Source organism: Oryctolagus cuniculus, chromosome 1 (assembly GCF_051225735.1).
Source record: "Oryctolagus cuniculus isolate XC-2025 breed Fujian yellow rabbit chromosome 1, ASM5122573v1, whole genome shotgun sequence".
NCBI classification, from domain to species: domain Eukaryota; kingdom Metazoa; phylum Chordata; class Mammalia; order Lagomorpha; family Leporidae; genus Oryctolagus; species Oryctolagus cuniculus.
In genome coordinates, this window is record NC_142867.1 from 54,619,849 (window position 1) to 54,647,119 (window position 27,271).

A 27,271-nucleotide genomic window follows, 5' to 3' on the forward strand; every position below is an offset into this window, starting at 1 on the left:
AACCAAGGCCCGGAGAGGTTCCATGAATTGTCTAGGGTCATATCAGTGGTTCTTGGTAGTAAAGGGGTTTGAACACAGCTAGTGTGGCTTCAGAGTCTAAATTCCTAACCACGTGCTCTGCTCTCTCCTGGGGCCCCCAGGTGAGAAGGGTTCCCTGGAACCAGTTGATGATGGTGGAAGTGAATGTGAGAGTTAAGACTTCAGAGGACGGTGGGGGCGATGGCATCGGCAGCTTTCCCACTCGGAGACGCTGTCCATGGAAGGACTCGGGGCTCAGGGTTTGGTTTGGTTTCCTGGCGAGAGGCAGAGGTGCCATTCACCTCGTGTTTGTTGCACACCCTGGCGTGTTCTGCAGAGAGTAGGCGTTGGATGGGTGAGTGGGTGAATGAGAGAGTACTCCGGCAGAGGCCTAGTGCACCAATTAGTCATTAATGAGAGCATTACCTTCTGCAAAGAACATGTTTTGCTCCAGAGGCGTGCTCAGGCTCCTCTTTCCGGAGGAAGGGAAGTCGTCCCGGAAGCTGCAAATGTCACAAAATGTTCCGCAGGATGTTCAGAAGGACTTGCAATTAGAAGAGGCTTTGGAGCGTCACCCTAGAGGTCTGTTCTCGTCATGACTGAAAAGTTTATTTTCCTCTTGGGGGTTGCAGTGATATTTCATTTTAATTTGTTTTCTGATTGAATGATTTAATTAGATGGTGTTTGAGAATCTCTTGGGAATGTAAATTGCAATTTTGAGTTTTTTTCCCCCCAACCAAATAGATGTTAAACGAGAGGGTAGAAAACTTCAGATTAAAAAAAAAAAAAAAAAAGGATCCTGATAGCTTGGAAACACAAAATAAGTGTCATTACAGGTTTGGTTCTAGGAGGAGAAAGATCAGATGGGTGAGACAGGTGGCAGAGGTAGAGAGTTTGCTGAAGGAGACCCAAGTGTTGGAGAACTTAGGGGAATGGAATTGCTAATTCACTGTCAAAAGCAAAAATGACTTTCTCCTTTTTCTGGTTAGGATCTTGTTGAATCTAGAAAGTAATGTGCTAATGTTAAGAAAAAAAATTTGTTTATTTTCAGTTTATTTGAAAGGCAGAGAAGCAGAAATCTCCCATCCACTGGTTCGCTCCCCCAAAGTCTTCAACAACTAGGGCTGGACCAGCTGAAGCCTGGCGCCCAGAACTCAGTCATTGAGCCACAGTCACCGATACCTTCAAGGGTGCACATTATCAGGAAGCTGAAATTGGAAGTGGAGCCCAGACTCAAACCAGACATTCTGACTTAGGATGTGGGTATCCCAAGTGGCAGTTACCACTGCACCAAACACCTACCCCACAGAAAGTATTTTAAAATGTATAAAATTGTCCGTAATTCATTCTGCCCTAATAACTATTTTGCATTTTGAATATTCTTTACTAGCCTTGTCTATTTGCCTCTGCAGGTTTTTTTTTTTTTTTTTACAAGATTGATTTATTTATTTGAAAGGCAGAGTTACAGAGAGACAGAGGCTGAGAGAGAGAGGTCTTCCATCTGCTGGTTCACTCCCCAGATGGCCTCAACAGCTGGAGCTGCACTGATTTGAAGCCAGGAACCAGGAGCCTCTTCTGGGTCTCCACATGGGTGCAGGGGCTCAAGGACTTGGGCCATCTTCTACTGCTTTTCCAGGCCATAGCAGAGAGCTGGATCGGAAGTGGAGCAGCTGGGACTCAAACCGGTGTTCATATGGGATGCTGGCTTTACCCACTACGCCACAGTGCCAGCCCCCTGAAGTTTTTTTTTTTTTTTTTTTAAGGCTTATTTGCTTATTTGAAAGGCAGAATTTCAGAGAGAGAGAGAGAGAGAGAGAGAAAGAGAGAGTGAAATCTTCCATCTGCTGGTCGGCTCCCCAAATGGCTGCAATAGCCAGGGCTGGGCCAGACCAGAGCTAGAAACTTGGAACTCCATCCAGGTCTCCCACAAGGGTGGCAGAGGCCCAAGCACTTGGGCCATTATCTGCTGTCTTCCCAGATGTGTTAACAGGGAGCTGGATTGTAAGTGGAGCAGCCAGGTCTCCAACAGGTGTTGGTACAGGATGCTGGTGTCGCAAGTGGCAGCTTAACTACAATGCTGGCCCCTGCCCCCATATTTTAAAATGAAGGTATAGTTATGATTTATGTGTAATCTTGTAGTCTGCCTTTTTAAAATTTTCTTTTTGTTAGGAGCATTTTTTCATGTTTGCTACATAGTTCCCTGGCTCAACGTTTAGTTACTAGGGATGTAATCTGGGCGAGGCACTGCACTGGGGCAGTAGTCGGAGGTCACGGTGCTTGGAGCCACTCTCAGTCCATGTGGTCCAGTGTTGCTGGCAAAGGACAATGGGTTCCTCTCTTCCACACAGCCCGCTCATGAAATCCTGGTCAGAGAGGAGAAGGAAGGGGAATGTTACAAACATGCATTAAACGATAGTGTTTTGAAATTATGTAATTAAAGCATCTGGTTTTCATGTAGGTTCATGTGCCAGTCCTTTGATGTCAGGCCAGAGCACTGTCTTTGGGGTGGATTGCCGATCGGTATTCGGCTCATCTTCCTGGCACAAACAGCTCCTATGACATCCTGTTTACCAAGTCTGATTCTAGTTCTGTTTTCTTTAAAATTCACTGGGAGCTGAAAGGTACTAATGATGGTATCTCTGTACAGTAGCCTAGTTTTTTTTGTGATCTTTGTTTGACCTTTTGCAGTAATTTTTCTCACATGTAATTTGACTGCGATGTCAGTGACAACCTTTGGTTTAGTCTTACCAAAGCATTTAAATTAATTTTCTTAGAAACAGCAACTCTCATTGCTTTAGCAGTCAGATTTCATATATAATTAAATTGGGTGGTTACAGTGACAAGTCTGAATGGTGTAAACATGTCTGGGAACCAGCCCAGCAGGGGTAGGGGGGAGGTGATTGGGAGCCACAGTGGTTGAGAAGGGGCCACATGGAGGGACAGAGGTGTGGGGTTTGTTGGACAGAGAAAATGGAAAGCCCAGTGGATGTGGAGAGTGGACCAAGGTGGGGGTGTTTAGGAGAACTGTTACTGTGTTGTTAATGGTTGCATAGTATTCTCACATCCTGTGCCATTGTTGAGACAACCACTTCCCTATTGTTGGACATTCTCAGCAGAAGTCAATGTCTTCACCTCATTTTTTTTTTCTTTTCTTTTGAATTATTTTCAAGATGTACAGGGGTCTTCAAAAAGTTCATGGAAAATGTGTAATATGAAAAAGACTATGCATGGATTATCAAAGTTTGCATTCAGATAAATGCATCTTGTAATTCCGGTTTCCCATGGACCTTCCATAGTCCCGCCATGTTTCCAGAAGGGGGGTGAGCAGTGACTCAGAGCGCGAGTGGGACAGGCCTTTGGCCAGCAGTCGAGATGCCAGCCAGGACGTCCATATCCCGCATCCCAGAGCCTGCAGTTCATCCCCAGCCCAGGATCCTGACTCCAGCTTCTTGCTAATGTGGACCTAGGGAGGCAGTGAGAATGGGTCCAGTATGTGGGCTCCTGCCATCCGTGTGGGAGAACTGAACTGAATCCCTGGCTCCTGGCTTTGTTGTGGGCATTTGAAAAGTGATCCAGCAGATAGGGGTTCTCTTTTGCTGCCTCTCAAATTAAAAGAAAAAACAAAAATTACTGTGGACATTTTTATGAAAACTGTTGTCCAAAAGGAAGGACTTGTTACAGAGCGGCTGACAGTAGTGTTACTGTACCAGTGTAATGGAGCTTGGCCAGTCTTGGTGTCATCATCCAATTTTTCTGGGCCAATGGAATTGCTGTCAAACACACTATTCTGTTAATTTGTCTTCCTCTGATGACCGTAGGCTGTTTCCCCCCACCTACATGTTTGCCTTCATTTTGTGAGAACTGCTGTGTCCTTTGCCCATTCTTCTCTTTTATCCATGTTTGTGTATTTTACATCTGTGTTTTATTTATAGCTATCTCTATCCATCGCGCCTGCCTTACATGCTACGTATACACTGATTGTTTTGCATAGATGGTCTAGGGGAGTAGTTTTCCCACTGTGTCCCCAGGCACCCCAAACCTTCTAGAAAGAAGGTTCAATAGGGACCCAAGAGGTAAAAGGCTCCGGAGGGGTCTCCCAGGCCCCACCTCTGGGCTCCCTCCCTCCCTGTAACTTGCACGCTCCCTGTTACTGTGTTCTCTAAAACATGTCATTATTTAGCAGCCTCTGCTTCTTCAGAAACAGGTTGAAAATCACTGGGGAAGAGAGGGAAGATCAGACTGTTACATTCTGGTGAGGGATGATGGAAGCAGGAAGAATTCAAGAGAGTAAACAAAGCTAAAAGGAAAGTGAATTCCTGGGTGGTGTTCCTTCAGCATCTATTTTCCCTCATGAATACCATGATTAATAATGTATTACATTATATGACTAATTTCTAAATCCATTATCTCACTTCACCAAATCAAGATCATCCCAACAATGGGAGAAATGGGTTATTAGCTGCATTTTGTTTCCTGAAACTTTATTAGGCATTTGGTGTGCATATTAATGCACATCGGGTCCCTAACAGCAGATTGCTCTGTTTGCTGAGTTGCAAACCTTAGATGGCCTCCAAGAATCAGAAGATGCCCTAGGCTTGGCGGTTCTAGCTTTTGGACATCACCTCGAATTAGCTGGTGTCCTCATCTGGTCCTTTGTGGGGCAGGGTTTGTGAAGAAGAGGACGGATTGTTTGCTGAGTGCTTGGCGTTTATTTGAGGAAAGGATGTCATTTAAATAGTGAAGCTGTTTGTCTTTCGGCGTGCACAGTGGCAGATGGAATTGTGTTGGGATGGTGATTGATATTTAGCGAGCGTTGAATAGCACGGCTTAGAGGTTGAGCCTAATTGCCTTGGTGACCAGCCCAGGCCCACATCTTTGTGCAGCAGACAAACCTTGCCAAAGTTGTATAACTTTTTTTCCCCATGGTCAGAGAATTTTCATTTTTAGCCCTAAGTGTGTAGGCTGTAAAATGAATGAATTCTACATTCTTTCCCACTCACTTGACGTGAATTGTTATTTGCCCTTGATAAGTAGGTAGGTGTAGAATCTCAAGGAGAATTCAGAATGAAAAATGTCAGAGAAGCACAGCCTGCTTTCCGGCCTTGGAGGTTGGCTTCAGTCACTTGGGTTGGGCTAATCTGTTTTCACGGGTACCGCTGGAATGCAGAGACCTATAGCAAGGCTACTGCAGCGTCTTCATCACCATCCTACAGGATGTCTGACCTCACTTCACCTGCAGAGCTGAGTGGACTATTTATAGTCTTGACCTGGGGCTGCATTGAGGGTCTCACTTGGGTTCTGTCTGGGAGCCTGGGAGCAGCGAGGCTGCCTTGCGGAGCCTCTTGGAGGGCAGTCCTGCTGGAGCTGATGTACGGAGGTCCTGAGTGATGAATGCCGCCAGCAGGCAGCAAGGTGGGGCTTGGGGAGAGAGAGAGAGGACTGTGCATGGAGCTGGAGGGGCAGAAGTCTGTACAGGTTGGGCAGGCACTGGGGTGGGGAGAAGAGGCGTTGTGGATGAGCTCTGCTGGTGATGCTCCAAGTCAGTGAATGGTGGGCTGGGCTTTTTACGCTGGGCGTGGAAGTCTCTTGAGGGCTGGGTAACCTGCCTTGAACTTGGCAGTGATTCAGCCATCCCATGGCTCCTACCACTGTTTTCTCAACAAATCCACTGTGCCTTGGGGTCACAGTCGGCTGCATTCCTCAGTGCGTCTGCTTGCCCCCACCCCACCCCCGTTCCTGACACACATGCCTTCACACGCAGGGCAGGGGCCCCGGGGCGGGCCAGGCTGCTGCCTGTCCCAGCACGCTGCCTTCATTCTCACTCCACCCCTTCCCTTCCCACTCACGGAACCGTATTAGTATGCAAAGGAATGCGATAACCTTGAAATCTCTTTAATTTACGCAAAGTTAATCATTCATATGTTTTGCTACTAAATTACAGTTAATAACAAATTACCTCACAAGTGCTCCAGAATACAGTATGTTGTGGCAGTGATTGAGGAAACTGGCATTCTGGAAACCTCTGGGTGGGTCTGCGTACCCCTGCTGGACCCTGCTGGGTGCAGCCAACTGAAGCTTTAAGCAGAAGGGTTCCTGGTTATCAGAAGGCTAAAGCTTCGGTAATTTTTATGGCTACATGACGGTGGATTAAAATATATTGCTAGACAGATCATCCCAGTGGGTATGCAGTTCTGAGAGGTAGTTCTTTTTCATTGCCTGACATTGAATTTCTGTTTTCTGAAGGTTTATTTTTGGGTAGTGAGGCTTCCCTTAATGGTGTTAGTCAAAATTCCTGTTATCCGGCCCCGGCGAGACACTGAGAGGCTTCCTGGGAAGTCACCCCTGAGACGGCATCGGAGCCCGCAGGTGCACCTCTTTGGGCTCTGATCCACCACCACTGTCCTCCAGGAGCTCACGCAGGTACAGTGGGAAGAGCCAGAGAAGCAGCGTCTGCACCGCTCACCTTGGGGACGGCGTGTGGTGCAAATGGGTGCCTGCTGCCCGGGTCCTGGGTGGAGCGCGGCCCCGAACCAGCTCTGGAGCTTGTGGGCTCCTCCAGTCTGACATGCTGTCTGTCTCTGAGCTCTGGGAGTCTAGAGTGTAGGGCCATCGGGATCCTAGAGGAGCGGGTGGGCAATTCAGGAAGTCTGGCTGGATGGCACCTGAAGCTTGGGCTAAAAGTGTCGTGCTAATGACATCTGGGAGCCTAGGGGAACAGTAGCAAAATCGCCTGGGCCAACGAGTGTGGAATAAGAACACTAAAGAGACAGTTGAAGTGACAAATGGGAATCTTAGACAAACTGTCAATTGATTTTAGAGCAACAGGCGTAGCAACAATTGCGGTTTGATTGAATCAAGGACATGGAGGAAGAAAACTGCTCGTGCATGTCAGAGCTGGCTAGGTGCTGTCCTGCAAGGTTATTTAATTTATGTTATTTAAAGAGAAAAATGTATTTTTTTTTTAAATCAGTGATTCCTTTTCCTTTTCCTTTTTGCAAGGTGATTGAAGTAGGATTTTGGAGGTGGGAAAATTAAGACTTAAAGAGTGCCATGCTTTGGATAGGATTTGTGTGTGGCCCTCAAAGGTTCAGGGCTGGCAGCTTGGTCTCGGTGCAGTGATGCGGAAAGGTGGCAGAACCGATAGGAGGTGGGGCATGGTAGGAGGTGATTGGGTTGCTGGAGGAAATACCCTCCACAGGGATTCATGAAGTTCTCCAGGAACCCTGGTTAGTTCCCACAAAGATGAGTGTTAGGAAGGAGCAAGCCCGGCTCCTGGGTCTCTGGCTTCCTGTCTCCCTGGAGACTGCTGTCTCCCTCCCGCACCCACTGTGGTGCCATCCGCCATGTTGGGAGGCAGCCAAGGGGCTGTCCCCAAAGGCTGACTCCATGCGGCCCCTTCATCCTGGACGTTTGGCCTCTAAACTGTAAAGTAAACACACTTCCTATGTCTTACCCAGCCTTACCCAGTTTTGTCACAGCAGTGGGAGGTGTTTGCCCAAGGTCGCAGGGCTGATGGGTGGCCGGGGTGCAGAAGGGAAGCTGTCTCCAGGGTCTGTGCTGTCTGCAGAAGAGAAGAGAAAATGAAAATTTCACCCAAGACTGTGTTCAAGTGTGGGCTCAAAGGCCTCAAGTCAAGTGGGAGAGCAGCAAGAGAGGGAGCCAGACAGGGGGTGTGGCTTGTCGCACACAGGGTGGCAGAGGGACGAGGTCACGGTCTGGGTGGGTGTCTGGTGCTGTTACAGAGGCTGTGAGAGCTGTCTCTCCTGGATTACCATGGATCACTGTGGAGTCAGGTGCTCTTTTTATGTGCCCTTTTTAATTTTTTTTTTTAAATATTTTTTTATTTACTTGAAAGAGTTACAGAGAGAGGTAGAGCCAGAGAGACAGAGAGAGGTCTTCCATCCACTGGTTCCCTCCCCAATGGCCTCAGTGGCCAGAGCTGAGCTGATCTGAAGCCAGGAGCTTCTTTCGGGTCTTCCATATGGGTGCAGGGGCCCAAGCATTTGGGCCATCTTCTGTTTTCCCAGGCCATAGCAGAGAGTTGGTTTGGAAGTGGAGCAGCCGGGACTCGAACTGGCACCCATATGGGATGCTGGCACCGTAGGCCAGATCTTTAACCCTCTGCGTCACAGTACCAGGCCAGACTTTCTCTGTTTTAAACCTGTACGTGGAGCTGGCACTATGGTGCAGAGGGTTAAGACATGGCCTACAGGGCTGGCATCTCATATGACTGCTTCAGTTCTGATCCAGCTCCCTGCTAAAGTGCTTTGGAAAGCAGTGGAAGATGGCCCAAGTCACTGGGCCCTTGCACCCACGTGGAGACACAGAGGAAGCTCCTGTCCTGGCCGTTGCAGCCATTTGGGGAGTGAACCAGCAGATGGAAGATTTCCCTCTCTCCCTCTCTCTCTCCCCTCCCTCTCTCTTTCCCCTTCCCTCTCTCTCCCCCCTCCTTCCCTCTCTCTCCCTCTCTCTCTTTCCCACCTCCCTCTCTCTCTCCCTCTCTCTCTCTCCCCTCCCTTTCTCTCTCTCCCCCCCTCTTTCTCTCTATCTCTCCCTCCCTCTCTCTCCCTTTCTCTCTCTAACTGTACCTTTCAAATAAATAAATATTTTCAAAAACGAATAAAATAGGCCCGTACACGCAGATGTATGGGCAGGGAAGCCCTGGGTATACCTGATGCTTGGTCACCGGGGTTTCTCTCAGTGCCTTCTGTTCGGCAGTCAGTCCCAGGCCCGGGGCAGAAGCAGCTCTCCTGGTGACACCGCTCTGTTTCTGTTCACTGCCCTTGAACGCTGCCTTTCCTGAAGAGCAATAGAGGAGGCCGTGAGGGTCCCAGCAGCCCCGCCGACAGAGGCTGCCTCCTCTCTCCTTTGTTGTTTGCTCTGCCTTATTTTCAGCTGTCTGAGCCTCGTAGGATTTGGAAAGGAAGAAACAATTGCTGTAAAGGAAAGCTCTAATAAAGTGGTTTGGGCACAAAACATCAGCAGCTGTTTATTTGCCCAAAACAGTAGGAGTCTGTATTAATAACCGTGTGAGTTATATGCTGGAAAGTTTAAAGTAAGCAAAAATCTTCCTGGAGCCCCCACAAAGGGGGCTTTTTTCCCTTTATTGGACTAATCTCTCTTCCTGTTTATGCTGGTGACATTTTCTATTATCCATGTGGAAGATCCTTTCTGATCTTCCGTTGCAGATTTATTTAGCTGTGCCTTGTTTCGCGTCCCCAGGCAGAGGAGTTCCTGGAGTTCTTTACTGCAGTTATAATGCTCGGTGTTTATGTGGTTCCTGCCTCAAAGGATTTCAACAAGTGGAGCAGGCTTTGTCTAATTAATCATCATCTTTCCCTGAAGGGAAGGAAGGAGCTGCAAGGAGTAGGAGCGGGGTGAGGAGGCTTCCTACCTGCCTGTCAGTTGCTCGGGCTTGGAGAAGTGAGTCTTGTACCATTTTGGTTTCTTCAGCTTCTAAAGCTCGTTTTAATAACAAGCTGATCCTCTGATTCGCTTTAGTTTCTGAAAGACTGCATGGAGGGAAGTGTAATATGCTGGAATCAGGAGTCAGACCCTCCAACTCTATAACCAGGCCAGGCTTTTTTTTTTTTTTTAATGGTTAGAACTTGAGGATTTGTGTTATAAATGGAGTGCAGTGGCAGGTGACCCGAGGGGGCTTTCATCAGCACAGGGAGGAAACCGGGGAGGGAGGGCTGTGGATACAGGACTGAACTCATCTGGAAAGAGACGGAGAGGGGGCAGTCGGCACACGTGGAGCACCTGCTACGTGCTGAGTGGCAGGCGCCGCCTCGTGCCGGCCCCAGCCTGCAGCCCTGTGCGGGGAGGCTACCACCCTTGTTTTACCTCCGAGGCTTGGTGATTGTACTTAGCGTGTGCAAGCAGCTGGTGAGAGACAGACCCCCTATTGCCTCTCTTCAGCCCAAAGTAAGGGGCCAGGCCCTCTTGCTTTTCTGCTTGGAGGATGCTGACCAGGAGGAAACAAGCTCACTCCTTTCCCCAACAGAGAGGTTGCAGGCGAGGCTGGAGGCAGCCCTCTTGAGAGCCCAGGGCCCCAAAATGGGTTACTGGCGAGTGGCTCCTTGGCAAACTCTCTCCCTGGAGACGTGGGGGATACCTGTGCTGGGAGCCCGCCTGGCCTCAGCCCTCTGGGAAGCTGAGAGGTGCCCCAGGTGTGCCTGTTCACAGCCAGTAATGTCACATCTTTCCAGGAGAGGACATAGTGTGGACAAGAGCACCTCCCGCACTCATCCCAGCCATAGCTTTCCTTGGGGGTCCTCTCTTTTCAGGGCATGGGGTTGGGTATGGAACCCTAAGAGGGGACTGGCACAAAGAAAGGAAACAGCAGACATGGCCAGGCCTGCCGGCAACTTCCATTAAAGAGAGGGAATAGAATATTTGGAGTGGAATGTACAGAATAGCGGGCCCCTAGCTCTGTGGGTAGGTGTAGAACATGACCCCAAGGCTGGCATTATTTGTTAGGGATTGGGCCTGGGCAGGAAATGGATCCCTGTGGGTGGCTGGGAGAAACTGCAGGTGTACCTCCAGATTCCGGTACTCCCTGTTGGGGCGGGACTTTGAACAACTTTCAGTCACATGCTCAGAGTCTTCCTTCATTCAACAAGCATTTCTTCAGCACCCATCAGTGCTGAGGGTGTATCGACGGAACAAAGACGAAAATATGAAGGGATTGCAATGGATCAAGCTGCTTGGGGATCTTCCACAAGCACCAAGAGTTGAAGAAGGTAAGATGTGAGCCATGTATGTGACTAAGGGAACAGCCAGTGCAAAGGCCCTGAGGCAGGGATGCATCTGGTGTGTTTGAGTGACAGTAGGGTGGCCAGTGTGGATGAGGCAGAGTGATGGTGGGAGAAAGGAGAGGGGGGTGAGGCCAGATGGAGCTGGTTGTACAGCCTCAGAGGCATTGTAGAAGGATTGCTCTGGAGGGCTTGGAGGGCCACCAGAAAGGGGGAGGGCAGAGAATCCAAGTTTTTCTTTATTTTTAAGTTTAATTTTATTTAAAAAGTTTAAAAAATTATTTTAGTTTGTTTGGAAGGCAAAGAGAGACAGAGACAGAGACAGATAGACAAAGTGAGGTCTTCCGTTGGCTGGTTCCTTTCTCAAATGCCCACAACAGTCTGGGCTGGGCTAGAACAATGCCACAAGTCCAGAACTTGGCCTGGTTTCCGTGTGGGTGGTGGAGATCCCTAGTGTTTGAGCTTTCCATCATCTGCTGCCTTCTAAGATGCACATTAGCAGGAGCCTGGAATCAGAAGCAGAGGCGGCCGTGGGCTCAGGCAGCTCCAGGATGGGACAGAGGTGTCCCAAGGGGCACCCTCACCACCGCACCCGGTGCCACCCACGCCCAGTGTTTAAAGGCACCAGTCCAGGCTGCTCTGTGGCTGCTCCCTAGGTACCACTCATGGGCTTGGCGCTGCGTGGGAAATGACAAACCACCCAGGACCCAGTCCCTTTTCCTAAAAGAGCTCCTCAAGCTGACTGAGAAGGCAAAGCGAGAAGCGGTTGAGGCTCTATGCACACTGACAGACATGATGAAGGTTAAATGGAATTCTGGGAGCAGGAGCTGTCAGAAGAGACTTCACGGGGGTTACCGGGACGTCTTTGAAGAATAAAGAGGATTTAGAGGAGTGGAGCAGGGAAGATTTGAGAGGGCAAGTTTGGTTATTAAACAAAACCAGTAGCTGCCGTCTATGTGGGGAGGGCTCGCCGAGTCTGTTCATTTCTGGTGCCTCAGTTTCCCCAACTGTAGAAGTGAGGACACTTCTTGCCCACCGCAGGATTGTGCTGATGAAATGAGGTGATGCACAGGGAGGCACCCATGCTGCCTCCAGGGGCTGGGGCGCAGGGGAGAGCTGGGTCTGTCTTTCCTCTGTTCCCGCTGTCTTTCCTTTTTGGAGCTTATGTGAAAAATGTGCTCAGGAAGATCTCTTCCGGCTGTGAGGCTTAGAGACGGAAGTTGAGCCCTGGCCCAGTGCAGCCAGCTAGGGCTTCCCCTGTTTAATCAAGCCTGAGAGAGCCATACGTGAGCTCCGAGGGGCGCCCTAAGGACAGCCTGTCACACCTGCCCAGGGCCACTCCGTGGGACTGACGGCTGCTTTGAAGTCCTGAGACCGCCAGCCTGGGGACCTGCCCTTGGGTTTTGGAAAAATCTGAGAGAGATCCAAAAAGAAAATGGAATTAAGAGATGGGCTTATTTTCAAAAAGAGAGTGAGAGCAAGAGGGAGAACAGGCAGAGTGCCTGTCTGCTGGTTCACTCACCGCGTGCCCTCCTGGCCAGGACTGGGCAGGACTGAAGCTGGAGCTAAGAGCTGGGAATGCAGTCTGGGTCTCCTGATGTTGAAAGAAGAACCAGATTCCCCGAGTCATCCTTGCCAGCTCCCAGGGTCTGCATCAGCAGGAAGCTGGAGTCAGGAGCCAGAGTCTGAACCCAGGTGCTCAGGTGTCTTAATGGCTAGGGTAGGTGCCTGCTCTCAAAAGGTAAGATTTTTGATGTAAACATTTTTGAAATCTATGCATAGGTTTGTTTTCTCCAATACTCTGCATTTCCCATGAACGTTTTGAGGACCCTCATATTTGTTTTGTAGAACCTATTTGGTGTTGCAGCCCGCAGCCGACAAGGGTGGGGATGTGCAGGGTGGCTGAGACCTTGGCTGGAGGGGGAGGACTGCACGCTGTCCCGTCTCCTGGCTCCTGAGTCTGATCTCCCAGCCCGCTGGGAGAAGGGGTCTTCTTGAGGAGAGACTGGTCTCTTCTTGCATCACCCTCCAGACGGAGTTGCAGCCACATCAGCCAATCTTCCTGCCACAGTGGATTTGATGGAACTCAGAGCAATGTGGTTTATAGTGTTGATCCCAGGCAGGTCCATGTGATTTCAGACGATCATCAGGAAGATTCAATTTAATCATCTCTTTCTTCCTCCCCAACCAAATGTGCATTTTGTTGCATGATATAGTTTTTTTTTTTTTTTTTTTTTTTTTTTTGACAGACAGAATGGACAGTGAGAGAGACAGAGAGAAAGGTCTTCCTTTGCCGTTGGTTCACCCTCCAATGGCCGCTGCGGCCGGCGTGCTGCGGCCGGCGCACCGTGCTGATCCGATGGCAGGAGCCAGGTACTTATCCTGGTCTCCCATGGGGTGCAGGGCCCAAGTACTTGGGCCATCCTCCACTGCACTCCCCGGCCATAGCAGAGAGCTGGCCTGGAAGAGGGGCAACCGGGACAGAATCCGGCGCCCCGACCGGGACTAGAACCCGGTGTGCCAGCGCCGCAAGGCGGAGGATTAGCCTAGTGAGCCGCGGCGCCAGCCGCATGATATAGTTCTAATACACATTCTTTACAACTTGGAGAAAGATCTAGTTTCACATATGGGAAGGTACACACTGCATTTTTAAAAAGTGCTTATCTACTTAAGTACACAAAGTCCTTGTCAAAAAGATTCCTTTCTAGTGACAGCAGAATACTGAGGGATGGTTTTGCATTTTTTTATTAAAGGAGATTTTAGTAATTCATTGTGATACTTCCTGGGCAGTAAACTTATTTCTTGATTAGCAGGAGTTGTTTTGAGCACTTGTTGGTAGCAAGCCTTCAAAAATAATAAAAACAATTATTTTACTTTCATGAGACCATATGATTGTGAATTTCGAATGTTCTCCAGCAAGAGCCATTTTTTAAAGCAAAACAGCACAAGTATTTTTAGGTTTGTAATGACTTTAGAAATACAGAAAGTATTCACTGGTCTTTGTAACAGAAAAATAAAATGTCTAGTAAATTACATCCTGGTAAATGTTAGAATATTTTTAAAAATTATAATTATTTATATTATTTATCTTAAAGAGGGAAGTGGAAGAGAGAGACGAAAGAGAGAGAGAGAGAGAGTGAGTTGTATTTTTGCATCTGATGTTCAAATCCCAAACAGCCAGAGCTGTGCCAGGCTGAAACTAGGAGCCAAGAACTCAACCCCAACAAGTGTCTCAGGCACAACTAACTGAACCATCACCTGCTGTCTCCCAGGATGCACGTGAGCAGGAAGCTGGGCTTGGGGTAGACTCAACCCCAGGCCCTCTGATGTGCGATGCAGGCGTCCCAGATGGTGTCTTAACTTCTGTGCCGACACCTGTCCCAGAAACTTTCAGTACTGCGCCGTGCAGCTCAGTGCAGCAGTCATCCCTCTTTGCTCACATAGCAGCAGAGCAGGGCGAACCTTCCTCCCTTGGCAGGCCTGACATCGTAACTCAGTTGTGAAGGCTGTCGTCTGGGTGTGGAGTCAGAACAAGCCAGAGCTGGGAATAGCATCAGTACCCTCTTCCCAGACTATTTGCCCAGGCATCTCCGACCCAACACAACTTGGTGACTTCCCGCGGATGCTCTGCTGGGCCTTGCAGGCTCTGGGATGGGGATCCACTGGTCCCGAACCCAAGTCTGGGAACTTTGCCTCCATGCCCAGTAACTTCCCTCAACTGCAGGCATTTCTGCAGTGGGGAGGTAAATCCTCGGTTGAGAAGACGTGACAAAATGTTTGTGGAAAAGTGGAATGGAAAGATAAGTTTGTTTTGGTGCAAACGGTTTTGGAAGCCATGCATGGGGCCGGGGGTGGGGGAGGAGGGTCTTCAAAAAGTTTATGGAAAATGCATATTATGGAAAAGCTATGCATGGTCTTATCTCTAAATTCCATTTTCCACAAACATTTCGAAGTACCTCGTGTACTCTCAGATGAATCCAGGTACATAAGGCACAAGGGTGTGGACAGACTCCCTGGTTCTTTCTAAGGGGGGGGGGGCGCAGTTCCTGCCTTCTTGCCCTGCCTGGGTTCATAAGGCTTGTACCCCACCACCTGGGATCATCCTCTGGATGAAGGACCCAGCAGTGTTGAGCAGGGCCTGGCACTCTTTGGGTCTGGTCTGTGCATTATGGTTCCTGGTTCTGTCTGGGGATGGAGCTTCTACCCAGCCTTTCGAACCAGAGCAGTGCAGCAACGAGGGAGGAACAGAGACTTTACAGCAAGGAGATGGAGGAAAAACAGCAAGAGGGAAAACAGACATGTATCAGGCACCTACTGTATGCTTGGCACTGTTTAATTCAGTTCATGTTATTTAATCCTTAATATAAGCCTGAGAAAACATTGGCCCATTTTAGAGATGAGAAAATTGTGCTATAATCATCCATCTGCACTTCCTTTTACACTGTGGGTTCCTCAAAGGTAGAGAGTGAGCCCTGCTTTTTCCATTTTCCAGCATTCCAGAGAGTGCCTGGTACGTGGCGGAGCCTAAGGGGGTTATTCGTTGAGAGACTAAATGAGTAAATAATCAGGCCTGCTCAGAGCCTCCCCGGGAGAGGCAGTGGCAGGATTCGCACCCAGGTCTGTGGCTGCTGGACAAGAGTTCAGGGAACTGGCAAGCAGTTCTCACCCTCCCAGGCTCGGGTGTGGCTTCTGCACGGCCTTGCTCTTGCTGCGTCTGCCTTTTGGTGCACTCCTGGGGTCTGCCAGCGCTGCGTGGCTTACACTGCTGTTTCGAGGGTTAATCAAAGGGAAGCGGAAGCTCAGTGGGGTGTGTGTGTGTGTGTGTGTGTGTGTGTGTACAGTGTGCTTTCCTGCACCGAGATCCCCCAGGGCTCAGCTGGTGAGAAGCCTGAAGCCTTCAGGGGACCCTCCACGTCCTCGTCTTAATAAAGCTGTCGCTTGTGGTCACTTTCAAACTGGAACAATCATGTGGGTACAGACGGGAAAAATAAGTCTGCACCCAAAGCAGAGAAGAAAGCCAGGAAATAGGCAGCTGTGCCTGTGTTCCTGTGTCGAGGAGGGGTGGGGTTGAGGTCATGTTCATGGATACCTGGAGAGCAGAGAGAAGGGACAGAGCAGAACCTCATGTCTGGAAATGAACAAGAATTCCCAGGGCTCCACAGGAAGGGAACGTCGGCCTCTGGCTTTCCCTTTTCCCTGGGTCTCCTGCTGGGGCCTGTGAGAACCCCAGAATGAATCCTTCTGTCTCACGGGGTAGGAGTGCACTGGCCTTTGCTCTTTCACACTCAGAGACAGAGGCAGGAATCCTGGGCAGCCAGGGGGAGGCACTGAGACACCCAGTCTGCCCTGGGACATCTCCGGAGCAGGTGGCACAGGAGCAGGGCTGGCAATCCTGGTTGTCTGGTGGCCTCCTGCAGAGCTGTCCACTCGTGGTGTGGACCCTCCCCATGGCCTGGCATACCTGCTCCACCCTCTGCGCTCAGCAAGCACAGGAAATGCACCCTGGAAGGTTCTCCCAGCTGCCACCATGGGCAGGGAACAGCCCCGCAGCCAGAACCATGAGACTGTGGCTCCTCCTTCCTATTATTTGCTGATATTTTCAATTTGAAAAGTCTTTTAATCAGTAGAGTGGAAGAGGGCCTAGTGGACACGGTGTGTGTAGGGGGGTAGAAATTGAAAATGTCATCTAGAAATGATGATTCCATTCCTCTTTGCCTGGGCAGGCAGGTGGCTGTCTCACCTTCTGCCCACCGCCGGGAGCAGTTGCTGTGGGTCAGCCGAGGAGAGCAGTGATTTTATTTTCCTCTTTATGTCCAACAGATTGTGTAGCCCTTGGGGTGTGGGGGCTGCTGGAGTGAAGCTAGGGCCTGGAAACTAATTACGCTTCTCTGCACGGCTGCGCTGGTTAAACCAGACTGTCGTGAAGCTGGTTCTGCCCTGGGGCCTCAAAGCTCCCCAAATTCCTTTCCTCTCTTACTTTGCCTCAGGAGCTGAGGCCTTTTTGGGTTTCACCAGTTTGAGAAAGCAGGAGCGAGTACCAGGGAGCTCCTGCACGGCTCTGCGATGGCGCTCTGGGTTCTGGCTGCTAACGCAGGGTGCTGTTCTTCCTCCAGCTCAGACGTGGCGCTGGAAGAGAAGGAAGCAGGCTTCTGGTGTCGGGCAGACTTGGCTCCAGCCCTGGTGCTGGCACGGCCTGTGTGACGCTGCCAGGGCTGCCCAGCGAAGCTAGGACTGGAAGCAGATCGCTGGTCCACCGGAGCCCTCCCCACTTCCGGCTGCGCGGGTCCAAGAACGGAGCAGCTGAGGAGCGAAGCTGCCTAACTTTCCTGATGCTGAGACCCAGCCAGGCCCATGACACGGTCTGCACAGGGACATCAGTGGAGACGACACATGACAAGGATAAGCAGACATTCAGTCATGCTTTTCCGTGGACTTCTACTAGTTAAATGGAGACATGGCATCTAGGTCCGTTCAGGCTGCTACTGTAATAAAGATGCCATGCATGAGGTGGCCTCTTGGCAACAGACGATTATTTCTCACGGTCTGGAGGCTGGAAGTCTGGGGTCAAGGTGTCAGTAGGTTGGGTATCTGGGGATGGCCCTTTCAAGGCAGCTGCCTGGGGTCCTGTTTATAAGGATGCTAATCTCATTCATTTGGCTCCACCCTCATGACGGCATTACCCAGGGCCTTACCTCCTAATACCACCACCTTGGAAAGGGTAGGATTTCAGCCTAAGGATTTGGGGGAGCAGCATCACTCAGACCACAGCCTGAATGGTTACATACACATGCATAAGCCACAATTTTTCCATCTAAGATAACACACCTGCTGTCCTTCGCAGTAACTCCAACACCCCACTGTCTGTCCCTCCCCGATCCACGAGTTCCCCAGCTAACCAGAAGTATCAAATAACACTGGTGCCAATAAAACCCTTTTTAAGGACAGCAAGGGAATTTTTAAATATTGGGTGGGAGCATTTAAAAATATAGGCTTTGTGGCAACATGGAGATAATGCATATTCAATTTGAACAAAATCTCAAGCAATCAGGCAGATGCATATTTTTGGGAGTGGGGGGTGGGAGAGTGGGTATGTCGCCCTGCTGGCTGAGGGCATGGGACCTGTCTGTCATCTCAAAACCAGATTCCCCTGGAGACTGGGAGTCAGGTTTGAGGACAACTTGGGAATGAAGTGCCAGAGACGGTCCTACCTCCTCCCCACCCGCACCTCTGCCAGGGCACACTCCTCTTGGCTACTTTACATGCCTAGGCTTTTACTGAGAAAGTCGTAGGTCTCTGCAGAGAGAAACCTCCCTAGCATGGACGGTAATTTGGTGCCTGGTTACAGCCTGTGAGGGTGGGTGTGACATGGCAAGACTTGGTCTTGGCTGCTGAGGGCCACGTAAGCACAGTTCTTTCCATGTTGAATTCTCATTAGAATTAATTGATGTCCTTGGAGAACCACCGAACACTGAATCGTGATGGCTGATGGGAAGACACAGCTTAGAACTGTCCTCTTTTGAAGGAGATTTTCTATCAGCCAGGAGTCCCTTGCAACATTTCAGGAAGCCAGATTTTAGCAACTATATATTCCCAGGTTATAGAGGACAGCCCAGCTTCAAATATTTTGAACCACTGTCCCCAGAAACCATATAAACAAGTGGAACATTCCAGTATTTCTGAAATTTACTGCCCATCTTGACTCCTGTACCTGGAAGCAGCACAAAGTCCTTGGCAGACCTCATGCCCCTTACTTTTAATTTGGAAAATATGGTCACAATGAAGCAAACAGAGCCCTGGTAAATAGAGCCAGCTGTTCTCTAAACGATTCTCTCTTTTTTTGGCAGTGCAAATCACATGGGGTTAGGAGAAGCACTCCTGGAATGGCAGTATGAGCAGCTCCGTGGATCCTCTCCCCAGTGAACCAACATAACTAGTGAAAATTATCTTAAAAAATAAAATTAATTTATTTAAAGTATCTGGAAGTTGTCCTAAGGGCATACATCAAGCGAGGAAATGTTCAAGAAAATGTGCTAAATTTTAGTAAGAACAGCAAGCGTCTGTGGTATTTGAGCCCTGATTCACTCCCTCCCAATCCAGTCCAGTGAGACAGAAGCTCTACTTTGGGCAGATATGCAAAAGAAGAGGGGGTTCCCTTGAGCCCAGCTTCTATTCTAGAGCCACTGTTTCTCCCCCAGGGCAACCTCTGGCCTGTTTGATGCAACCCAGCAGAAGCTCTGCCTTAGGCTGAGATTACTGGACCTTTATTAGCCCCGTGCGGCTCACGTGTAAGGTGCAGTTTCCATGCTGGGTCAACAGTCCAAGAAGCCCAGTGACCAGTGGCCCACCCAGCATCTCCCTGGAAGAGGAGGGTTGTCACTCTGCGAGAAGCTATTGTTTCCGGCCCTGACCACAGGGCAGTGGTGCAGAGATTCTGCCAAGGTGCAGAGGCAGGCTGAAAGAATGCAGAGCTCCATGGCTTTTCCTAAAGGGGTTAGCTTTACTTGGAATGGAGTGTGAGGACGTTCAAGCCTAAGAACAACTGGTGAGTATTTAAGAGGAGGTTGGGAGCTCATAATAGTGACGACAAGAGGACAAGATATGAACCAGAGATGCAGACATCTGGGGTCAAAACAGTAGGTCAGCTGAACAAGTTAATGCTCAGCAGAGTGAACCTGAGAAAGAGGCATCTCCTGGGGTCAAAGCAGCAAGGCCAGCCAGCCAATTAGACACTCAACAGAGGGAACCAGAGAAAGAGACATTAAAGCAAGACTACCCCTAAAGAAAAGTCCAGGTTGAATTGGATCAGGCTGTGGAGCCATTTATGTCTAAAGGCACTGTTAGGAACAATAGAGCCATTCGGTATCCCTTAGTTGAGACTAACAGGTGGGTGTGATACCAATAGAGCAGTCCAGCCAGAGCTTAATAGGGGGATAATCAAAAGCGCTGGTTTAGAAAGGTCTCTGCTAAAATCACTGTAATTCCAGAGGGCTACAGTGCAGGAGTCAGGGACATGGTGCACGTGTTCTAGGTTTCACTCCCCTCAAGGAGTGACATCAGAGACTGCGCAGTGTAGAGGAAATGTCTTCACTGGAGCACTCCATCCAAGGTATTAACCAATGAAACAAGTCCTTGCGAGGGGGGAGGGACAGTATCAGTATCCAGAATAGCTAAAATACATGATCTTAAATGACTTATTTTCTTTTTAAGAAAAACTTAAGTTTTTATTTAATGAATGTGTTTTTTCATAGATACAACTTTAGGAATATAGTGGTTCTTACCCATATCCACCCTCCCCCTGCCAACTGCCATCCCACCTCCCTCTCCTTCTCCCATCTCCTTCTTCATTATGGTTCATTTTTAGTTTGGTTTTATATAGAGAGGACCAACTCCATGTTAAGCATAGATTTCAACAGTTTGCACCCATGCACACACACAACATATAGAATACAGTTTGAAAACAAATTTTGCAGTTGATTCTCATAGTACAATTCATTAAGGATGGAGGTCCTATAAGGGGAGTTAAGTGCACAGTGACTTCTGTTGTTCCTTTAACAATTAACACTCTTATGTATGACATCAGTGATCACCCGAGGCTCTTGCCATGGGCTGCTAAGGCTATGGAAACCTTTGTGACCATAGACCCATCAGTATTTGGACACGGCCATAAGCAAAGTGGAAGTTCTCTCTTCCCTTCAGAGAAGAGTGTATCCTTCTTTGATGACCCTTTCTTTCCACTGGAGTCTCACAGAGATCCTCCGTGTAGGATTTTTTTTTGCCACAGAGTCTTGGCTTCCCATGCCTGAAATGTTCTCATAGGCCTTTCAGCCAGACCAGGAAGCCTTAAGGGTTGATTCTGAGGTCAGAATGTTGTTTACAGTGAATGTCATTTTAGGAGTCTGCTGTGTGGACTGCTTCCCATATTGGACTTTCCTTCCTTTTTAATTCTATTATTATTACCAGGCATTTGATGTTATTTTTATGATTGGTTTTACAATTAAACCTATCTATAAGTTGACTTTAACACCTAATATGATCATTTTAACAGTTAAGATGGCACTTATACCACCGATTTTTATGGGTTTGGAGTCCCATGACAAGTTTTTAGGCTGTACCCTTAGAGGTAAGTCTGTAGGACTGTATGCAGAACTATACTGCTTTACAGTTATAGACTACCTCCTCCCTCTCTTATTCCCCCTCTTATTTTTAACTGAGATCTTTTTCTGATTGACTTAAAATATGTATAATTAGCTCTATGTTACACAAAGAGTTCAATGTATAATATGAAGAAGAGAAAAGAAAAAGAAAGATAGAAAACAGAGAGAAAACAAAACAAAACAAAAAGGACATACAAAATAAAAAGTAACAATAATAAACTGTCCCTCAACAGTCAGGTCAAGGACTATTCAAGTCATTGATTCTAAAAGTGTCAGTTTTGCTTCTATAGCTTTAATGACTGATTTTCAACAAATGTGTTGTTCATGCACAGGAAAAAGCATTTAACAGAAATTGTCTTTGAGCGGACCTGGATGCTGGACCTACAAGAAAAAACATTAAAATCATTATTACTATTTTTTCCAAAGAACTAAAGGAAACTACACTGAATGAATTAAGGTTTTATGACAATGCCTTAGTGATAGGTAATATCAATAAAGATAAGTTATGAAAAATAAGTGGGGATTCTTGACTTGGAAGTATAAAAAATGAAATGAAGCATTCACCAAAGGCACTTAAATATATATTTGAGTTGACAGAAGAAGGTATCAGCGAAGTTGAAGGGAGATCAATAGAGGTTGCTAATTATACAGAAAAGACAAAAAATAATGATGAAAAATGGGCAGAACCTTAGACAAATGTGAGACACCATTAAGTGCACCAGTGTTATGTTTCATAGCAGTATCAGAAAGAGAAATGAGGAGAAAATATACTTGATGAAATAACAGCTGAAAACTTTCCAAATTTGATGAAGAATACTAATTTTCACATTCAAGAAGCTCAAAAAGCTCTGTGTAGGATAAAAAGAGGTCCACATCCAGACATATGAGAGTCAATATGTTGAAAGCTAAGACAAAAAGAAAATCTTGAAAGCAATAACAGAAAAACCACTCATCATCTACAAGGGAATACCAATAAAATTGACAACTGACTTCTCATCAAAAACAATGATGGCCAGAAGGCATGATATGTATTCAGACTGCTGAAAGGGAAAAATAAAACTACCAACTTAGAATCTGTCCTTCAAAACTGTCTTTCAGAAATGAAGGCAAAATAAATAAATTACCAGATAACTAAAAACAGAGACTTTGTTGCTGTCAGGCCTGCCTTACAAGAAATAGCACTGCAGGTTCTTCAGGCTGAATGCAGGTGACATAGGAATAATCCAATTTACACACAACAAAACCCCAAGAGCACCTCTGAAGGTAATTACATAGGCAATTATTAAAAATAAAATAATTGTATATTCCTTCCCCTTTTGTTCTCTTCACTGACTTAAAAATAAATTGCATATGTAATATGCATATAAATAATTGTGTTGCTGTGCCTATAACATATCTGTAATATACAATAGTGGGAAACAGATACAGGGTGGTTTCTGTATTTCTTTAGAGTTAAACTAATGGACTTGGGTGAGTTAAGGTGTATATTGTAACCTTCAGGCCAATCATTAAGAAAAATAACAAGAAATGTAGTCAAGTGTATGTTAAATGTTTTCACCTTAAAAAATGAAACATGTGAAATGATGGATATGTTAATTCGCTTGATTTAATCATTTCACAGCATATACACATATAGGAACAGACAAATGTATGTGAGGCATATCAAAGTCACAAAGTAAAATCTATAGTTGTAAATCCAACAGTAACATTAGATGTGAATACAGGGGCCAGTGCTGTGGTTAGTGGGTAGAGCAGCAGCCTGCATCCCATCTGGGTGCCAGGTCGAGTCCTGGCTGCTCCACTTTTGATCCAGCTCTCTGCTATGGCCTGGGAAAACAGTAGAAGATGGCCCAAGTGCTTGGATCTCTGCAGCTGTGTGGGATCGGCACAGTTCCGGCCATTGCAGCCATCTGGGGAGTGAACCAGCGGATGGAAGACCTCACTCTCTCTCTCTCTGCCTCTGCCTCTCTGTAACTCTGCCTTTCAAATAAATAAATAAATAAATCTTTAAAAAAATGTGAATACATTAAGCTATCCAATCAAAATGTAGAGACTCAGACTGGATGGACATACCAAATGCAATTGTATATTGTCTACGTGAACAACACTTTTGATTTCAATGATACAAATAGTTTGAAAGGGAAAAGATAGAAAAAATACACCATATTAACAGCAGCCATAAGAAAGCTGGAGTGGCTATATAATATCAGACAAATTGACATTAAAACAAAAAAGTTACTAGACATCAACAGAGATATTTTATAATGATGAAAGGGTTAATTCTTCATAAGGATATTGCAAATATAAATACATATGCAGCTAACAGCAGAGTCCCAAAATACATGAAGTAAAAACTGAAAGTGTAGAAGGGAGAATTAGATAATACAATAGTAGTCATTGGAAGCTTCCATACTTTCTTTAAATAATGGGTACAACAATTAGGCAGATGTACAACAAGGATGCAAGACTTGAACAAAACCATAAACCAGCTAGACCTAACACCTATAATTCACTCACTCAATAACAACAGAATCCATATTTTCTCAAGCACACATGGAACATTTTCCACAACAGACCATATGCTAAGCCATAAAACAAGCCTCAATAAATTTCAAAGGATTGAACTTACACTAAGTTCCTTTTCTGACCACATGGAATGAAATTAGAATCAGTAACAAATGGAAGAGAAATTGAAAAATATGTTGTAATAGAATACACTCCTAAATAATCAATAAATCAAAAAATAGGGGTCGGCACTGTGGCGCAGCGGGTTAAAGCCCTGGCCTGAAGCACCGGCATCCCATATGGGTGCCAGTTTGAGTCCTGGATGCTCCTCTTCTGATCCAGCTCTCTGCTATGGCCTGGAAATCAGTAGAAGATGGCCCAAGTCCTTGGGCCCCTGCACCCACGTGGGAGACCTGGAAGAAGCTCCTGGCTCCTGGCTTTGGATTGGCGCAGCTCCGGCCGTTGTGGCCATCTGGGGAGTGAACCAGCGGATGGAAGACCTCTCTCTCTCTGTCTCTACCTCTCTCTGTAACTCTGTCTTTCAGATAAATAAAATAAATCTTTAATAAATTAATAAATTAAAGGGGAAATTACTAAATATTTTGAGGTGAACAAAAATGAAAATATAGTACATGAAAACAAGGCAGCTAAAGTACCATCTGTAGGGAATGTGTAACTTTAAATGCCTGTGTTTAAAAAGAAGGAAGGTCTCAAATTAATAACCTAACCATGATAGGTTGACAAAATGTGCCCAGGAGATACCTGTGTTCCAATCCCTGGGACTGGTAAATATTGCCTTATTTGGAAAAATGATGTCTGCAAATATGAATTAGTTAAGGATTTTGAGATGAGGACATTCTCATGGATTATGCAGATGAGCCATAAATTCCATCACCAATGGCCTTGTAAGAGAGTGAGCGGTAGAGGAAGGTTACACACAACTGAAGATAATGGCTGATTCTGGAGGCATGTGGGCTTAGGTCAAGGAATGCTGGCAGCTACCAGAAGCTGGCCGAGGCAAGGAATTGGTTTTCCTCTAGAGCCTGCCTGCAAAGAGCTGTAGCCTTGCTGACACTTTGATCTGTGGCTCAAGTCGTACTGATTTTGGACTCTGACCTCTAACTGTTAATACAGTTCTTGTTGTTCTAAGCCACTTGGTTTGTACTAACTTGTTACAGATTACAGGAGACTAGTATGCTAGCATTCAACCTCAAGAAACTGCAAAAATAAGAATTAACTATACCAAAAACAATCAGAGGAAGGAAAAGTAAAGATGTGCGCTGAAGTGGGCAGGCATTTGGCCCAGCAGTTGAGATGCCAGTCATGATAGCTGTGTCCTGTTTTGGAGTACCTGGGTTTGAGTCTCGGCTTCTCTCTGGATTCCAGATTCCTGCTGGTGTAGTCCCTGGGAGGCAGCAGGTGCTGGCTCAGGAACTTAGATGCCTGTCACCCCGTGGGATACCTGGATTGGGTTCGTGGCTGCTAGATTCAGTATGCCCCGCGTTGGTTATTGCAGACATCTGGGGAAGTGTGTCTGTCTTTCCCTGCTTCTATGTATCTCAAATAATATGGAAAAGATTAGTACTGAAAAAACTAAAATAGAAAATAGAAAAATAAAAAAAAATCAATAAAACAAAAAATTGGTTCTTAGAAAAGGTCAACAAAATGGACAAACTTTTGGATGGATTAGCATAGAACAAAGAGAAAATTCAAATAATAAAAACCAGGAATGAAAGAGGGGGCATCGTGATCAACCATAGAAATAAAAAGATTATGATGAAGCACTATACCAAAAAATTAATTCAGATGAAGCAGATCATAGAATGACAGAAAAATGATCACAGAATAAATAGAAAATATAAATAATCCTCTAACCAATAATGATACTGATTAGTAACTTTAAAACTTACCTCAAAGAAAAGCCCAGACCCAGATGGCCTCACTGGTGACTTCAACCACAAATCTATAGAATAATCAATGCCAGTTCTTCATAAACACTTCCAAAATGTAGAAGAAGAGGTGATCTGAAATCAAACCAGACATCAGAATAAAACTCTACGCCCATACCTCTTATGAATATAGATGTGAGTCCTCCACAAAGCAGTGCCAAAGGAAATCAGTTTATACAAAGGACTGTACACCATAACCAAGTGGGATTTACTCCAGGAATGAAAGGTTAGTATAATGTCTGAAAATTAATTACTGCAACACATAGCATTGATACATAAATAAAAACTGCATAATCAACACAATAGGTGCAGAAAAAATTGTCAAAATCTTTCCTTTATGATAAAAACACTCAACAAACTGGGAATAGAGGAGAACTTCAGCAACCTGATAAAGGTACACAAAGTTCTAGCTAAGGCAATGAGTTAAGTGGGAAAAAATGTAGCCAGATTGGAAAGAAAGTAAAACTATCTCTGTTTGCAGATGACACAATTCTGTATATAGAAAATCCCAGGGAATCCACTGAAACATTATTAAAACTATCAAATGTGCTCAACAGGTTGCAAGATACAAGATCAATATATGAACAATACTAATTTTATTACTACTAATAAGCTACTAATAAACAATCTGAAAACAAACTAAGAAAAAAATTTCATGCACAGTAGCATCATAAGGAATAAAATATTTGTGAATAAATTTAAGAAAAGTATAGAACTTATATTTGAAACACTATAAAATATTCTTGAAAGAAATTAAAAGCCTAAATAAGTAGAAAGACAATGCATATTCATGGATTGCAAAATGTAATGTTGTTAGGATGAAGCAATGATAATTTAAATCTTAATGCTTATGGGGAATTTAAGGATCCAAAATAGCAAAACAATCTTGAAAAAGAACAACAAAGTGGAGAACTCACACTTTTTGGTTTCAAAATTTACTACGAAGCTATAGTAATGAAGGCAGCAATGTGATATTGGCATAAAGATAGACACATAGATCAAGGGAATATAATTGAGAAAATAGAACCAAATCTATACATTTATGGTCAATTAGATTTTGATAAATATGTTAAGTCAATTTAAATGGGGAAAGAATGGTCATTTTTAACACATGGTATTGCAACAACTGAATGTGAACATACTAAAGAGGAAAGCTGTACCCTGTGTTACTCCATGAGCAAAACAAATTCAAAATGGATCATAGGCCAGAATGGAAGAGTGAAAACCATAAAAGCATCTCAGAAGAAAACAGGCATGAATCTTTGTAACTTTGGGGTGGGCAAAGGCTTCCTAGGTAGAACATTGGAAGCACAGTGGCAAAAGAAGAAGCGGATACATTGACATGATCAAAGTGTGAATGCTTCATGCATTAAAGGACACTGTCAGGAGAGTGAAATTATAATCCACAGAGCTGGGGGAAAGAGGGCAACAAGACATGAGAAAATGCTCAGCGTCCTCGACCATCTGCGAAAGGCAAATCAGAGCCACAATGAGTTCCGACTTCACATCTGCTAGACTAGTGCGTGTTGGCCACGATCGGGAGATTCAAGTCCTCATGATCTCTGATGGGGAGGACAGAACAAAATACGCTCACCTGAGTAGCTTTTAAGCAACAGAAATTTCTCACAGTTCTGGAACCTGGGAAGTTCAAGATGAGGTTGCCAGCATGGTTAGGCTTCCGTGGGGGCCTTTGCCAGGGTTCTCACCACTGACTTCTTGTTGAGTTCTTGCTTAGTGAGAGGGGCTTAGTAGCCCTCTGAGATCTCTTTTATCAAAAGGGCATTAATCCCTTCTCCTGACTGTTTACTTCTCAAAGGCCCCACCTTCTAAAACCATTGCCTTGGTGGTTACATTTCAGCAAATGAGGTTTGTTGTTGTTGTTGTTGTT

The 27,271-nt window shown here is 46.2% G+C and overlaps 1 protein-coding gene and 1 long non-coding RNA gene across 5 annotated transcripts in view; both read left to right on the forward strand.

Moving 5' to 3' along the window:
- The window catches only part of GALNT18 (polypeptide N-acetylgalactosaminyltransferase 18), a 353,053-nt gene that overhangs the window by 3,829 nt on the left and 321,953 nt on the right, over positions 1–27,271 (forward strand). The window lies entirely within an intron of this gene.
- On the forward strand, positions 466–18,747 carry LOC149128403 (uncharacterized). 2 transcript variants are annotated; one of them, XR_016231162.1, is made up of 3 exons: positions 9,301–9,441; positions 10,644–10,763; positions 18,620–18,747. It is a non-coding gene; the product is annotated as an uncharacterized LOC149128403 (long non-coding RNA). The 2 variants fall into 2 exon arrangements; XR_016231164.1 differs by lacking the exons at positions 9,301–9,441; positions 10,644–10,763 and adding an exon at positions 466–600.